Source organism: Nuphar pumila, chromosome 16 (genome assembly GCF_984573655.1).
Source record: "Nuphar pumila chromosome 16, dmNupPumi1.hap1.1, whole genome shotgun sequence".
Taxonomy (NCBI): domain Eukaryota; kingdom Viridiplantae; phylum Streptophyta; class Magnoliopsida; order Nymphaeales; family Nymphaeaceae; genus Nuphar; species Nuphar pumila.
The window spans coordinates 4221967-4240206 of NC_143264.1; the positions used below are offsets into that span (position 1 = coordinate 4221967).

The following is an 18240-nucleotide window of genomic DNA, read 5'->3' on the forward strand; positions in this document are numbered from 1 at the left end:
CCTATCGGCCTAAACCTCGATATACTTCATGACAAATAATGCTAGTCTTGGGGGCTGCATCCAATCAGCCATTTGGGATCCATACCTTTATCTGCTGCCAATATGCATCATGTAAAGAAAACTGAAAACGGTAAGGACCTTCATTGGTAGATTGATTTGCCTTCTATCGTTCCCAGTGACTAGCATAGGCCACTCAGTAAATTGAAGGTGCTGCTGCTGATGATGATGATAATGTTGATGATGTCTGTTTCGAAGCACATCAGTATATTGTCTAGCCGATGGTTGGGCCAATGGTCGGCGATGGCACTGTCGACCAACCAGGTCTGTCGTTGGTCATTGATGGTTGGCAGCGGGTACTTGGTCAGATTTTGGCTATTGTGTTCCTGCGTGCTGGTTTCTAAGTGATTGGAGAAAGGAGGCAGATGATTGGAGAACGAGGCAAATGAGTGGTCCAAATGAGTGCCATGTATTTTAACATGTTGGGGCTAGTATCCCCGTGTGTGTCAGCATCAGTTAGCATTGGAGTTCAGTGTGGTTGCAAAGACTTAAGTACCCTCTCTCGCCATTCTCGTCATAAAATGACGATTTTAAAAAAGAATAAAAATATCCTCCATCCAAAAAAAGAAGGATAATCTTAACTCTTTAAAGTCTAAACGTTATGTTTTCGTCCTAAGCAATAAGTTCCTCTACTGTAATAGGAGCTCCTCACAATATTTCGCTCTAAACATTCTAGATCACCCTTTGACAATGCACCATCTGCTATAACAAGAGCTCTATTTCCTGATGCACCCTTTATCGTCGTATGTCATCGCCAGAGCACCCTTTGTTGTCATCTGCTCGTGAGAAATAGTTGAACTACCAGATAAATCAACATTCTGTCTATTGTTCATCATGATATCAAAGTGCAAGCGTTGAACTGAGTAGACAAAGAATAGTATCAATTTTTAAATAAAATAAATTACTTAATTTAATAGCCTTTTAAAAAAGATAATACTTATCTTAAAAGATATAATCAAGCATAAGCATAATGATTCAATATCCACACAAAAATATTCAAAAAGTTTAAAATCTAAACTAGATCCAATACTCTATACGTACCTTACAAAAAGCGAAACAATGAAAATTTAAGAAAAGTGATGCATAAACTTAAAAAATAATAATAATTTTGTTGAACTGCCATCTATAGAGCTCATTCATCTATAAATAGATAAGAGTTTCTAATTCTAATTTGAGTAAACTTTCTAATTTGATAACCCGTTTAAAAGATAAACTTATCCTAATCTAATAAAACCTGAAATCCAATACATAATCTCATATCTATTATAAATAAAAAATATTAAAATGATCAAATTGCAATTATTCAAATGATAAAAGAAACTAAAATATAAATTAGATCTAAATGAATTCTTAGTCCTATACTCCACTGTGATGAAAAATGACTTGTTCATCCATAGAAAAAAAAACTCTATATGTTACGTCATGCCTACCAAAATTATGGTACAAGAACAGGAACAATTGAAAATCAAAATAAGTAATGCATAAATGTAAGAATAATAATAAGGATTTTATTGAAGTGTCTATCTATAGAGCTCCTTCATCTATAAATAGATAAGAATTTCTAATTCTAATTCGAGTAAACATCTTAATATGCTAACCTTTTGAAAGATAAACTTATCCTAATCTAGTAAAACGTAGACATTGAATCAAATACATAATCCAATATCTATTGCAAATGAAAAATACTAAAATGATCAAAATACAAATATTCAAATGATAAATAAATAAATAATATATATATATATATATATATATATATATATATATATATAAATTACATCCAAATGAATCTTTGTGGACCCGAGTCTTCTTCTTTGCTCATGCTCCTTTGTGTACTATAAATCCCATTCAAATGGTTCATATATATGAACCAATTTTCACAAATTTGTAAATACGAAAATCCCATTCAAATATGAATGTCAATTCGACCCATTGCATGGCAGTGCCAAGCAAACTTGTTTGTCACGGACAGGGCTGTCAACATGTTGGGTTTACCCGACCCCTACCAAACCCTAGAAGGTCCGAGTATGATGATTAATAAGAAGACCGGATTAAGACATGGGTCTAATACATAGAGCTGAGCATAGTTTGCGAAATTTTATACCAGACCCGGTTCTAACCCAAGTCTCGATTAAGACCCGCAAATTTTCAATGTAAAAATAATAAAAACTATTATTTTACCAGGTACGGCCCAAGTATGGTTCATGTAGTTTTTATTGGGTCTAGGTATGGTTTCTCTTATGGTGGGTCTGATTAGACCCGAGTTCGTACACAATGACATACCCAAAAATCAAGGTCAGGTATAGATCCACCTGGGTCCGAACCAAACACCCCTAGTCCCAGAGGGTTACAGTTAGTCTGTATCACAATTATTCATGGACTCGAGTACACAGGATTCAGATTCAACTTGGGAGTTAGAGTTTTTTTTTCAAAAATGGGATGTGAGGAAAAAAAAAATTAATTTTGTAATCAATACAAAACTATTTTTTGAATAGTTTAACATTAAAAATAACTTTTTAATGAAATAAAATGTAAATACAATAACATATTATTTAAAATTATTAAAATAATGCCGTATGTGTTAATGTCCATGTCGGCGTGTCTGCCCGTGTCACCTGGGAGACAGTCAAAATGGCGTGTCCCTCCTGACATATGTTACAGCCATCAATTTCCTTTACCAACCGTCCTACCGTCTATGTAGTATGTATTAAGGAGAACCGTTTCAAGACTTTACGTGGAAAAGGAAAGCACCACATCTGATCGGTCAAAAACACAAATTTTTTGTGCTTTGAAATCCTCACCGTTCATAGCCTTTTCATCATCACCATGGGCCTACCAGAAATGCTGATGTCATCATTATTCAAAGTGAACAGTGATTATTTCAAAATACAAAATACTTGTGTTTTGACAAATCACCTGATCTGACCTCCCACAAAGAGAGTTAAGCATATCATCATTTGACATAAGACGGGTTTCATCTTACAGTCAATCCTAGTGGTCCAACCAATGGCTATGATTGCTCCACATTCTTCCCTGGATGGTGACTTATCCAAACCATCTACCATGCATAGGGTCACTTGTATTTTATGTCAAAGGATTGAATCCATTTTGCCCACCCACACTGAGGAGAAGAGATTTTTTAGTATTTTATATAATCAATTCTTCAATCATATTCAATTTTAATTGCACATCCCGCTTGATGCCAGCCGGATTGCAAAAAAAATGTGCATTTCAGGTCTTGGGCCCATACGGCCCTGTCCCCAAGATAGACGGTGTGCACAAATATTTGTCATATTGCACCTGATCTTTTGAGGCTGATGAGGGAGATTTGCAGGAGCCCTACTAATGAGACGTGAGATTGAATATTGAGCGGTTATTCACAATATGATCTGATCAAATCTAGAGAAAAGCAATCCCCAATGTACATTGAGTCCGGATCGGGCAGGTCTTGGGTCACAGACCTGTCAGGCCCTGTCCCAAGATGGAGGGTGATCAGGTGCTTAATGCACAAATATTTGTGCAATCATATTGCCTGATCTTTTCATATGCACTTCTCACCTGGTTTTTGTGCACCTGACTTGAGATATGGAGAGTGGAGCCTCACACATCTCTATCAAAATAAAAATGTGTTGTTTCCAGCTGAATACCCAGGATCCTGCAGTCCCATTGGGACAGACCAAGGTACATTTACACCACACACTTTGGGCTTATCTAATTTCTTGCCTCCATAGTCTCTCTCTCTCTCTCTCTCTCTCTCTCTCTCTCTCTCTCTCTCTCTCTCTCTCTCTCTGGTGAGGAACCTCCTTGTGAAAAAATGTAATATTTTTAGTTTTTTCATATTTTTTGCACATCTAACCTTTAAAACAGATTTTATGATGGTTGAAGCTTACAGTGTACCAAAATTTTAAACCTAAAAAAAAACATATTTTTATTTTGACCATGCATGCTTATGAAGTCAAATTTGGTTAAAACAACATTCTCCTGTGTGTTCCAACTAAAGGGTTCCTTACCACCAAGGTAGATGAGTACATTCATGTGGTATGACCCACATCATAGATGCAGGCCGTGGACAGAAAATACTTGTGTTTTGACAAATCACCTGATCTCGCATAATACACTCAATCCCAGTGCTTTCAACCAATGGTTATGATTGGTCCACATTCTTCCCTGGATGTGGACTTATCCAAACCATCCAGATGCATCAGCTGCACAGCTACCATGTATAGGATGACCTGTAGAATGGAATCTTTTTGCCCAACGACACCAAGGAGAGCAGATCAGTTAGTATTTTATATAATCAATTCTTCAATCATATTCAATCATCACTGCAGATCCCACTTGATGCTGATGGAAATATGTAGGTGACCTACTAAGATGGGCAAAAGAGGTTAAATATTGAGCATTTATTTTCAATATGACCTGATCAACCCTCCATAAGTCATGTTGTATATAACAGATCATGGGATGTATTTAAGGGTGTCAACGGGCCTGGTTTACCCGGAACTGACCAGAATCAAACCTTATAGGGTCCGGGTGTGGTCATAAATAAGAAGACTCGATTAAGACCTGGGTCTGAACCCAAAGGTCCGATTAATACATGGGCCCGGGTATATTTTGTGAAATTTTATACCAGACCCAAGTTCCGATTAAGACCCACAATTTTTCAATGCAAAAATGATTAAAAAAAATATATGGTTTTACCGGGTTTGATTCATGTAGTTATTATCTGGTACAAGTATGGTTTTTCTTATAGTGGACTCGATTAAGCCCAGGTCCAGAACAGATACGATGCATACCCGCTGATCTAAGTCTGGTTTCACCAAAGTCAAAACCAAACCCGACCCGTTGACACCCCTAGATGTATTCAATCCTCAATGCACATCTCACCTGTTTTTTTACACCAGAGTCCAGACTTGAGATATGCCAGAGTGGGGCCCACACACATAGAGATGCATCGTGTCAAACTGAAGGCCCGGGATCCCGCTGGCTAGGGATGGCAGTGGACGGGGGAAAGCGGGGCCCCGCCCCGCCTCGCCCCGTTTGGACCGGGGATGAAGGGTATGAAACGGGGATGGAGGCGGGGGTGAAGGTTAAAATCCATCCCCATCCGGGGGTGGAGGCGGGGATGGACGTGCACTTTTCCCCGGCCCGCCCCGTCCCCGCCACGATCCCCGCCCCAACCCTGCCCCGACCACTTTTCCCCGCAATATCCCTGCACCGCCTCATCCCCGTTTGAACCGGGGATGGAGGACATGAAACGGGGATGAAGGCGGGGATGGAGGATAAAATCCATTCCCGGCCGGGGATGGAGGATAAAATCTTGAGGCGGGGCGGGGGTGGAGACCTTGTCCCCCGCCCCGCCCCACTGCCATCCCTACCGCTGGCGCGTGGGGACTGCTGAAGCTTTAGCACGGTTGAGACACGTAAGGTTGGGTGGTCGTGTTCTCAACGCGGAGTTTGACAAGTGGGGCCATTAAATAACCCAGTTCTCAATAAGGGTTTTCCATTGTCGTTAAGACGTGTGGTACAAGCTGACCTGATCAGTTCGGGTTGGCGTAGTGGGGGTGGTGGTGGGCTTGGCTACCCTTCGCCCACAGTTCCGTCATAAAAAAAGACACCAAGTAACAACCATGGCCCTTCTACTAAAATATCTCACATCCATCCATGTCCCCGCTACCTGTCTAAGGAATTAATAAAGCTCTGTGATGAAACAATGGAATTAAACAACAAAAACATTTTTTTTTACCAATAAAAGGGTCTTGATGATTCAGTCTCGTTTTCATCATATAAATTTGTCAATCTTGAACGTACAAAAAAAGGGGGGTAATCATATCGATAATTTTAAAACATTACAAAATACTTTTATTTTATGGCTATTAAGGAGGAGCAAAACATTTGAGAGAGAGAGAGAGATTCATCAGTTTGGGCCTGTTAAGAGAGAGAGAGAGAGAGAGAGAGAGAGAGAGAGAGAGAGAGAGAGTTTGAAAAAAACACAAGGTGCCATGTAACACTTTGTTTTTAATTTGTTGAAACTCTATGAAAATTCCTTTACAAATTTTAATCACATTTTCAACTCACATGACAATAATGACAATAGTATCTATTAAAAAAAGTTATAAAGCTTCTAATTTTTTACACATAAAAAACAGCATGTCCCTAAATCCTTTAGGCGTATCCGTGTAACCTGATTTTATCTAAAAAAAAAAAATTATCCAGAGAAGTCTTCTTTTTTTTATGCCTTAAGGTGGGTTGCAGTAATGGGGGTGGGGGCCTTGGTTGCTAGACGGGCAGTCAAGGTTCAATTCAAGACAGTGCGATTAGGTCCAAGAAGGCCTAGTGCGATTAGGTCTTCCTGCAGCGTTCGGCTTATAAATTCAAGACAAAAAAACTAATTAAAAAAAAAAAAACAAATGAGCGCTTCTGTCGAATGACAAAGACAGGAGGAAGAGAAAGTGATCAACTTGCAAATGGTAGAGCCTATCTTCCGTTGACTTTTTAACTTTTCAAAATACAAAACGAACGGCCACGACGATGTTGGCATGAGCAAAAAAAAGCTCATGTTCAGAATAACCTGATCTGCTTCCCAATCAAGAGGCCTACTTATTTAGGTGAAGCCGAGGAGCAGACCCTCTGCAGGATGGCCGAGTTTGTGATCAAGCTTCTGGTGTGCAAGCTTGGCAGCCTTCTTCAAGAGGAGGCTGCCTACCTAAGTGAGGTAGACAAGGAGGTCAGATGGATTCTAAGCCAGATGAACCTGATGCAGGGATTTCTGAGAGATGCAGAGGGCAAGAGTAAGGACGAACGCGTGAAGCGCTGGGTGGGTGAGATACGGCAGGTGGCCTTCGATGCCGAGGATGTTATCGATAATTTTGTCTTGAAGATGGCGAGCTGGAACAAGAGTGGGTTCTTCTCATCTTTGAAAAGGTATGTTACAATATTATGAGCCTCAACCAGTCCAGCAATACTCTCTCTCTCTCTCTCTCTCTCTCTCTCTCTCTCAACAAATTAGTAAATTATATTCTGGCAGATGTATACGCCTCGTTACTCATCTGTCTTCCTGATCTTCAGTGCCACTTGCCCCTAAGGCCTCCCCCAGATCCGGACTGATCGCCTGATCTATATTTTATGCTCTTTTTTTGGCTTATGTGTTTTTTGTTGGGTCCTGTGTGTTTTGTTTGCCAGTTTCAACGTATGTTGAACCTGTCGTAATGTTGATATCTTTGATTCGGCTCTCTGTCTATCTATCTCTATCTCTTTGTGTGTGTGTGCGCGAGCGTGGTGAGAAACCTCTTTGTGAAAAAAGTGACCTTTTGGATCATGTTCTTTCAGTTTTTTTTTTCTTTTTACATCTGACCCTTATGATGTGATCTATATATTTAGTATAAACTGACCTTTGGATAATGTATTTTCTAGTATATGTCAGATTTTACTAGAGTTGATACCAAAACTTTAAACCTCAAAAAAATATATTTTTATGTCAAAAACTATGATCTAAAGGTTGAATCCTACTGTTTTGTCTGAGGTCGAATTTGGTTAAAACAACTTCCCTATGTGTTCCAACTAGGGGTTCCTTACCCACCAGGTTTGCAGCATTCACGCGGTCGTCGTAGAAATTATGGTGGTGCTCGGGGAGCGCTAACACCTACATCATAGAAACTATGGGTGGAAGAAGCATCCTCGTAATCAGACCACATGGATGTAATCAACATAGTTTGTTTGATAGGAATCGATCATGTTTTTTAATATAAAATATGATTTTTCAAACCATGTATACAGCAATTGCTATGGTATTGTGGAAGTGCCAACGCTCACATCATAGAAATTATGGGTGGACGCTGCATCTTCATAATGAGACAGCATGAATTTACTCAGCATAGTTTGTTTGATAGATCATGCCTTTTGAATTAAAATATGATTTTTCATGCCATGGAATTTTGGTATATTATAAGTCATTGAAATTTGAAGATCTTAAAAGACCTACATAAACGACATAATTATATTATCCAAAACTTATTTTTTACAATGTATGAAGATCATATCAACAAAAAACATATAAACGATTAAGAACAAATTTGCTTTTTGGTAGGTGGGTGTAGGTGCTCTGGGAGCATGTGATAACCATTCACCGGTCAGTACCTTCCATCCCTGAGCACCATGCATGCCAGCATTATTTAGCTAGTCTGGTTTTTCCAAAAAAGAGGACCTATTTAGCCATGTTTTGATAAGTCACAAACATAAAAATGCCCAAACTAGTACCGTTGGGTAAGGATGGTACTACCAATGTCAGAACTTCGATACAATTCAGGACCGATTCAGCTAATTTTTAATAAATATAAAAATACCGGAATATCATTTTTAATTGTTTTAATGATTTTAACACGTGTCACGACTGACACAAATAGTTTTTTATTATTTTTGAGCTGATACAGAATTATTTAACTGAGTATCGGTATCGGCCCGATACAGCTGAATCTGCAGCCCAACGATTCAGGGCCGATACCGATACTGACAACATAATACACAGCTAATTTTTGGTTAGTGGGTAGCCAAAAAATAACAAGGTTAACGGTTAGACATAGGGCACTCTTTTCAAGAGAAAAAATCAAACTGTTTAAGTCATTCTTGGCCAAACATCTATAGGGTGCAAAATGACCGACAGATATACCTTTGTTCTTTCCTGACAGTACTAGCAAAAAATCTCTAGAATGAGGGGTTTGGGATGATCGTGCATAACACTGTGGATGTGGGGCAAGGAGGGATGTACCCCTAAGAAACGTTGTTGAAAAGTCTATGCTCACTTTGATGATCTTGAGATAAACCTAGTTTATGAAAACAAAATGTTATGTTGTTGGAGATCCGCTTCCCTCTTTCCAGTTTTTTCTGGATTGTGGGAATCTGTTAAGTTTGGGTGTGGATCTGTTAGGATGGGGATCTCTGCTTTTTTGGCAAGTCTGTTATAGGCAAAGATCTTCTGGTAGTTAAGGGAAGTCTATCTTAACGATAGAGGTTTATCCCTCGTTGTATTGCATCCTCCTCCTTATAAATAGTCTATTCTGCCATGTATGAAGATATAAGCAATATATGAGATAGTAGTTTCTCTCCGTGGATGTAGCCATTTCAGCCGAACCACGTAAACCATTATTGTGTGCTTTGTGTTTCTTGTTGTTTATTTTTCGTAACATGGTATCAAAGCGGGTGGTCTATGGCAGCAACCAATTTGAGTTCTGTTGATTCGTCATGCCTGACATTGATCAGTCATCTTCAACTCCTTCCTTGACAAGTTCGTCAAGTGTAGCCATGGCAGAACCAAAGTTTGGACATCCTGATCAAAGTCACCTTCGCAGAATTACCACCACACCATTCTCAAGCAAGGATTACATAAGTTGGTCGAAATCGGTAAAGCTCTTCCTCAGTGGTAAATCTAAACTTGGTTATATTACTGAAAAATTAAAAAACCAGATTCATCTGATCCTACATATGATAAGTGGGAATCAGAAAATGATACCATCATGTGTTGGTTACTTAATTCGATGGAACCTGAAATTGCAAAAAAATTTCTTTTCATGAATACAGCCCATGAAATATGAAATGTTGTAACTGAAATCTATGGTGAGCAATTTAATCTTGCTCGAGTTTATGAGCTGCAGATGGAGATATCCAAATTCACTAGAGAAGATAAGTCCTTTAACTCATATGTTGAAACTCTACGGGGTATGTAGGATGAATTGTTGCAATATCGTCCACCCACTGGAGACATCGCTATCAATCAAAAAAGGTTTGAAGGAGACAAAATTTTTAAAATTCTCGTTGGCCTCAACTTCGACTAAGAACAATTTTGTAGTCAAATTCTCATGGTGAACCCTGTACCTTCGTTCAATATGGTTTGTGCAATGATTCAACAGGAAGAAACCCGAAGGAAGGTAATGAATTCCTCTCTTAAAACCAAAGATGAAGCTCCTCAACATATGGTTATGCAGGTTAACTCAAAAAAATCATGGAGTTCCTCAGATCAGACAGGAACTGGACAAGACAGGTTCAAGAACCGATCAAAATATAAATGCACTTACTATAAGAAATCAGGTCATACCAATGATTGATGTTGGGATCTTGTTGGCCGGCCAACTCGCGACAAAGAAAAAGAAACTATTGAAAAAGGTGATTCAACTCACTTTGTTACTAAAGAAGATCTTGCACGATTCTTTCAACAAATATCAAAAACAAATCTGGTGACTACAACTCCCATGACAGAAGCTTCTGATTCCAAAGGTAACAGTTCTTATGCTTATACTTCTCATAGTTTGAACGTTGATTGGATTGTTGATTCTGGCGCATCTGACCACATGACTAGTCGACCCATAACCTCCAAGTCTGGTGAATCTCAAAAACCAGTGTACACGGCCGATGGATCAGTCATGATGGTTAAAGGAACGAGTCATCTTAAACTCTTGGATCATGACAACAAATCAGAAGTTCTTGTTATTCCCAAATTGGCGGCAAATCTGGTTTCTGTTAGCAAGATTACTAAAACTTATAACTGCAGAGTTATATTCTCTTCTAAAGATGTTTTTCAGGACATGACATCGAAGAAGGTGATTGGTAGAGGCATGGAAAAAAATGGTTTGTACTTCATCAATGAGTCGTCTCAAGTTTTTTTAAGTCAGAGAACTTTCAATAATGAGTATTCTCTTTGGCATTCTCGCTTGGGTCATGCCCCCATATAAGATTCTTAAGTTTATGCTACCTAGCTTATCATATGATAACACTTCCTGTGATGCATGTAAATTTTCTAAGTCCACTAGAACCCCTTTTCAAAGTTCTTCCACTAGAATAGATGAATTATTTGAATTAGTTCATTCCGATGTATGGGGACCAACACCTATCGATTCTTTATTTGGGTACAAGTATTATGTCACTTTCATTGAAGATAAGATTCGTGTTACTTGGATATATTTTTTAAAGCACAAAAGTGAAGTAGCTAGAGTATTCAGAGTTTTTTATAACATGGTGAACACTCAATACAATTATAAGATTAAGCAACTTCGTTCTGATAATGGGGGCGAGTATATAAACGAGTGCTTAGCTACCTTTTTTGAAGAACATGGGATCTTACCTCAAAATACATGTGTTGGCACTCCTCAACAAAATGAAATTGCTGAAAGAAAAAACCGACACCTTCTAAATCTTGCACGGTCTCTTATGTTTCACATGAACATTTCAGTTGATTTTTGGGTTGAAGCTATATCAGTTGCGTGTTATCTGATCAATCGGATTCCCAGTTCAAGCTTAGGAAACCAAATTCCTATGGAGATATTGAGAAACAAAAAAAATTTATCAACCACTTGAAAGTTTTTTGTTGTAAATGCTTTGTATATCTTCAAGAAAAATTTTGAAACAAACTTGAACGATGAGCTGTGAAGTGTGTATTTGTTAGATACTCTGTTAAAAAAAGGGGATTCAAGTGTTTTGATCCCATCTCCAGAAGACTCCATGTTTCACGTGATGTAAAGTTTTTTGAAAAAGAACCTTACTTTCTCGAAATATGTCATCAAAGTCAATCCAAGGAATTGAATACTATCCTGCCAATGCCAAATTATCAATTTAAAGATAGTGGGTACAATGATAATCTTGCTGATTTACCCAGCATGATAGATAATCACACTTCAGCTGACACAAACTAGGTGACTGTTCTTGAGGACCAATCTAGTGAGATCCGTGATGTCATACCAGTAAGGAAATCTACACTAGTGACTCGTCCCTCGGTAAAGTTGAGAGATTTTTACTTCTGTTGCTCTAGTCAAAATCCCAAAGCCCACTCGATAGAAGATCAATTCGATCTCGCAAAACTATCGTAAACTTATCTTACCTATCTCTGCTAGGTGTATTCTGATCAAGAACTGACCTCCTTTGATGAAGCATCGAAAATACCTCAATGGCAGGCAGCCATGAAAGATGAATTGGAGGCGCTTCTTAAGAATCAGACATGGATCATGGTGTATCTTCCACCCGAAAAAACTACGGTTGGATGTCGATGGATCTATAAGATTATGCATAATAGTGATGGTTCTATAGAGAGATATAAAGCTAGATTCATCGCAAAAGGATATACTCAAAAGGAGGGAATTGATTTTTTTGAAACTTTTGCTTCTGTAGCAAAAATGAGTTACGTTTGTATTCTGCTATCAGTAGCCGCAAACCAAAACTGGGAAATTGGCCAACTGGACATAAAAAATGCTTTTCTGTATGGTGATCTGGAAGAAGAAGTTTATATGAGCCCACCTCAAGGATACAATCACAAACCAGGGTTGGTGTGCAAATTGAAAAAATCTATCTATGGGTTAAAGCAGTCTCCCCATGATTGGTTCTCAAAATTAAGTAAAACCTTACTTGACTTTGGTTTCACACAAGGTAATGCAAATTACACTATGTTTGTCTCTAATTGTGCTCAAGGAGTTGTAATTTTATTGGTGTATGTAGATGATATCATAATGACTGAGAACAATAAAAAAATGATGCAAGATGTCAAAATCCTTCTCCATGCAAAGTTTGAGATCAAAGATCTAGGGAAATTAAGATACTTCCTAGGAATTGAAGTGGCTCGTTCAAGTGATGGAGTCTTCTTATGTCAAATAAAGTATACCCTTGATCTTCTTAAAGATACTGGAATGCTCGGAGTCAAACCTGCTGAAACTCCTCTTGACACAAAAACTAAGCTAAACAGGGAGGAGGGCAAACCGGTAGACAACATTGAGAGTTTTCAAAGGTTAGTAGGGAAGTTAATTTACTTAACCATTACTCGACCCGATATAGCTTATGCAGTGAGTGTGATCAGTCAGTATATGCATTGTCCAAGATCCACCCATGTTGAAGCCACTCACAGAATTCTTTGATACCTAAAAAGAAGTTCAGGAGAAGGGATTCTTATGAAAAGAAATGGTCACTTAAAGGTGATAGGATATGCAGACGTAGATTGGGCCGGTAATTCTGATGACAGAAAATCTACTATAAGGTTGTGCACATTTGTTGGAGGAAATCTTGTTTCTTGGAAAAACAAAAAACAGGGAGTGATAGCTCGATCGAATGCAGAGCTATAATATCATGCTATGGGCACATGTACATGCGAACTGATTTGGACAAATGCCTTACTGTATGACCTGGGATTCAAGTTTGAATCACCGATGAAACTGAGATGTGACAACATGTCAGCTATTTATATCAAAGCTAACCCAGTGTTTCATGAACATACTAAACACATTAAAGTTGATTGTCACTTCATTCGTGAAAAGATTCAAAAAAGGGAGATATACACTACTCATGTTGGAAACCATGAACAACTTGCAAATATTTTAACCAAAGCTTTACACCGAGAAGAACACTTCATAATGTGTGACAAGTTGGGGCAGACCAACATCTGTGCACCAACTTGAGGGGGAGTATGTTGGAGATCCGCTTCCCTCTTTCCCATTTTTTTTGGATTGTGAGAATCTGTTAAGTTTGGGTGTGGATCTGTTAGGATGGGGATCTCTGCTTTTTTGGCAAGTCTGTTATAGGCAAGATCTTCTGGTGGTTAAGGGAAGTCTATCTTAACGATAGAGGTTTATCCCTCATTGTATTGCATCCTCCTCCTTATAAATAGTCTGTTTTGCCATGTATTAAGATATAAGCAATATATGAGAGAGTAGTTTCTCTCTGTGGATGTAGGCATTTCAGCCGAACCGCGTAAACCATTGTTGTGTGTTTTGTGTTTCTCGTTGTTTATTTTTTGTAACATATGTCACCCAAACCGGGTAACATGATTTATGATCTTAAACAAGCTTTCCAGGCTTTTGGTGTCATCTAAAATGGCTACTTAATTTAGTTCATCATCTATAATATAATATAGAGGGAAATGAACACCTTTCCAATAGAAAACCCTCCCAAACCTTCTCAATGGACATTTTATTGGTTTTTTGGTATTATTTTGAAAATATTTACCATAGATCTATATATTTGTTTTTTTAGGAATCATCAGTTCTTGGAGCATTTGATTCTGATGCATGGATAAGGTTTTATAAGTTTCAAAATCAATTGTATACAGTTTTGTTAAATTTTTTAGGATCCAAAATTCATGATTGAAGTGTAGATTTTCAGAATTTTGAAAAAAAAACAACAAAAATTTTCCATGGGGGAGGTTTGGGAGGGGTTCCATTGGGAGGTTTTCATTCCCTCATATGTATATGTGTGTGTGTGTGTATGAGAGAGAGAGAGAGAGAGAGAGAGCGAGAGAGTATGCGCTGGTTTTGCTTCATTTTCTCGTTCTGCCCCGTTAAGCCCCTTCAAAAACACGATACATTCAATTTAAGCATGTTTTCATAATATAATTTCACATGGAGGGCATATTTAATTTGAAAATAACTTCATGCAAGCATGAATACACGATACACAATACACACACAAATATATATATATATATATATATATATATATATATATATCACAAAGATATTTAAGATATTTAGAAAGATGAAATCATATTCATAAATACGATACATTCAATTTAAGCATATTTTCATAATACAATTTCATATGGAGGGTATAATTAATTCAAAAATAACTTCATGCAAGCAAGGATGCAGTCATGTCTAACATTGCAATACATTCAATCATTCATATCACAATAATGTCAAACATGTACCTGCAGCAAACAAACTCCAATATCCCCCTAAGTACTACCATGACTAGCATGAACTCCGAACTACGAAAATAAGAGCACTTCTATTTCTATACATTCAAATCATACTCAGCATGATCTCCGAACTCCAGCAAAGCAGTCCCAGATATCCACAACTAAGTGAGTGTGTGAACAAAAAAATATTGCATCCACGAAAGTAAATAACATGTGCCACGCTTGTATCACTTACTCACCATGGGTATTTACCCGAATTGCATTGCTTTTGCCTTTGTATTTTTTTCTTATTTATTTTTGCATTGCATTTTTAGCCGCAAGTTATGCTTAGCACTAAGCATCGCGCAATTAGCTCATCTACGTACATGCAATTCACATTTATATACAACAAAGAGAGACGCGGGGGGCGGTGAGAGGGGAGGCGCAGTCCGAGCTAAACCCCTCCCTCGTAACCCAAGCAACAGGGAGGGGGTCTCAGCCCCTCCCTTACGAAGAAGGAGAAATGGGAGGGGGCTGAGCCCTTCCCTCAAAACCCAAGAAAAAGAAGACAAGGAAGGAAATCGACCCCTCCCTGGCGAAAAAGAAGGAATAGGTGGGGCAAGGGCCTTGCCCCCGCATGCTAGAAACACCCGGGCAGTAGGGGCAAAGCCCCTGTCGGACGGAAGGAACGAGGGAGGTGCCAAAATTCCTTGCCTCGTGCTTTGTCAAAGGCGGCAGGGGGTGTCTCCCCTACTGATCGAAGAAAATGGTAGGGGTGCTCCTGCTTGCCAATCAAAAAAGGGAGACAAGCTTGGGCACAGCCCCTGCCTGTCGGCCAAAAAAAAAATAGAGGACAGACATCCTCTGCCTGTCGGCTGAAAAACAGAAGGAGACGAAGAGGAAGGGGTTGTGCCTTTCGGTCAATGGTAGGTAGCCGAATGCAGGGAGGGCCGACGGAGGCAAAGGGGCCGCCGTCTGCTAAGGGGCTGAATGGTGGGGGCAAAGGTGGCGGAGACGAAGAGGAAGACAACGGGATACTGAGAGAGAGAGAGAGAGAGAGAGAGAGAGAGAGAGAGAGAGAGAGAGAGAGAGAGAGAGAGAGAGAGAGAGAGATGTGAGGGGGGCCGGAAGGCGAAGGGTGTCGCCAGCTGCAGATGAAAGGGAGCAGGGATGGGGCTCAGGTAAGGGAAGGGAGCAGTGGCGTGGTGACCTCCAGTGAGGCAAGGATTGGGGCTCAAGGAAGGGAGCAACAACGGGGTGGATCACTACAACAAAGCAGTGGATTAGCGACGACCTCATTCCGTCGCTAATCGGCTTAGCGACGAAGAGGCGACGAACAACTTACGTCACAAATTTTTCGATGCTAACTGGCGACGGAATAAATCCGTCGCCAGTTTCGTCGCTAATTGCGACGGAATAACGAACGACAGATTCCGTCGCAAATCCGCCGGTACTAAACGGCGACCTCAGCTTGGCGACAGATTTACATCTGTCGCTAAGCCGTCGCTAAATTATATGTATAGCGACAGATATATCTGTTGCTAATCCGTCGCAAACTTGAAAAAAAATAAAAAAAACTATTTGAAAATTAAATATCGAGAACGCTACAATTTATATTTCCTGTAAATAAAAAACAAAGTACACATAAAATTTCATATAAAAGGAATCTAAAACAATTAATCGTTCCACTTTAAAATTAACAAGTTTAATTATTTACAATTCAACAATTACATTTTCGAAACAAAAAAAAATAGAACTTCTTCAACACATTAATCTAATCATCGCCAAGATTTTGTGCGTCTTCTTGTTCATTGCCTTGATCTGTCCCTTCAGCTCCGCTACGCTGATTATCGCTAGCAACCTACACAAGAAAAGAACAGTCAATATTGAAATAAATTATACACTATATGTGATTCTATCATGTGCTCATATGTGTTCTAAGGCAGTAAAAAAAATCTATATGTGATTCTATCATGCTCATATGTGCTCTAAGGCAGGCAAAAAACTCTATATGTGATTCTATCATGAATGATATGTGTTCTAAGGTAGTAAAAAAACTCTATATGTGATTATATCATGCTCATATGTGTTCTAAGGCAGCCAGAAAAACTCTATATGTGATTCTACCATGCTCATATGTGCTCTAAGGCAGACAAAAAGCTATATATGTGATTCGATCATGCTCATATGTGTTCTAAGGCAGTCAAAAAATTGATTATGTGATTATAGCATGCACATATGTGTTCTAAGGCAGTCAGAAAAACTCTATATGTGATTCTATCATGCTCATATGTGCTCTAAGGCAGGCAAAGCAAAAAACTTTATATGTGATTCTATCATGAATGATATGTGTTCTAAGGCAGTAAAAAAACTCTATATGTGATTCTAGCATGCTCATATGTGTTTTAAGGCAGTCAAAAAACTGAATATGTGATTATAGCATGATCATATGTGTTCTAAGGCAGTTAAAAAACTGAATACGTGATTATAGCATGCTCATATGTGTTCTAAGGCAGTCAAAAAAACTTTATATGTGATTCTATCATGCTCATATGTGCTCTAAGGCAGGCAAAAAACTTTATATGTGATTATAGCATGCTCATATGTGCTCTAAGGCAGGCAAAAAACTCTATATGTGATTCTACTATGCTCATATGTGCTCTAAGGCAGGCAAAAAGTTATATATGTGATTTGATCATGCTCATATGTGTTCTAAGGCAGTCAAAAAACTGAATATGTGATTATAGCATGCTCATATGTGTTCTAAGGCAGTAAAAAAAACTCTATATGTGATTCTACCATGCTCATATGTGCTCTAAGGCAGTTAAAAAGTTGTATATGTGATTCTAGCATGCTCATATGTGTTCTACGACAGTCAAAAAACTGAATATGTGATTATAGCATGCTCATATGTGTTCTAAGGCAGTCAAAAAACTGAATATGTTAAGGCAATCAAAGTTACATGAAATCTAACGACATGCAATATATTGCATGAAACTTTCATACCTGAGAGGGACCTGCAATCGAAGTTCCCCTGTTCAGCAAAAAACTGTTGAACTCAGCTCGGAGAACGTCGGCGACGGTTTCATGGAAGTAGTCATGCATTGTGTCTTTAACAATCTGGCGTACATCTTCACCGGAAAAAATAGGCTGCTGCTTGGAGCTTATGTCGACGGAGGAAGTCTGTGAGCCGTAACTTGAAGAAGCAATAACAGGTGAAGTGTTCATATTACTCCTAAACCCGAACACACGACCCTTTTTGGGTTCACCTGCTGCAGTCATCGATGCTGCAGGATCAAATGATGGATGCTGAGTAGCGTCATCGCCATATCGCTCTACCATCTGTTGCTCATATGCCTCCTACAAAATAATGTTTAAAGTATGCATTAATAATTAATTATAACATTATGATAACTTGAATATTGCAATGATTATTAATAGAATAAATACATACCGTTGTTGTTCTCGCCTTCTCTGATACGAAGTCTCCCGTGGTCTTCCGTTTATGTGTTTCAACAAACACATCCTTATATGGTACAATG

General features: G+C 38.7%; 1 long non-coding RNA gene across 1 annotated transcript; it reads right to left on the reverse strand.

Annotated features, from left to right (window-relative positions):
- Nucleotides 1-16348: 16348 nt before the first annotated feature.
- LOC149812719 (uncharacterized) lies at nt 16349-17931 on the reverse strand. Its single transcript, XR_016428193.1, has 2 exons — nt 17705-17931; nt 16349-16559 (listed from the first exon to the last, which is right to left on the reverse strand). It is a non-coding gene; the product is annotated as an uncharacterized LOC149812719 (long non-coding RNA).
- Nucleotides 17932-18240: the final 309 nt, after the last annotated feature.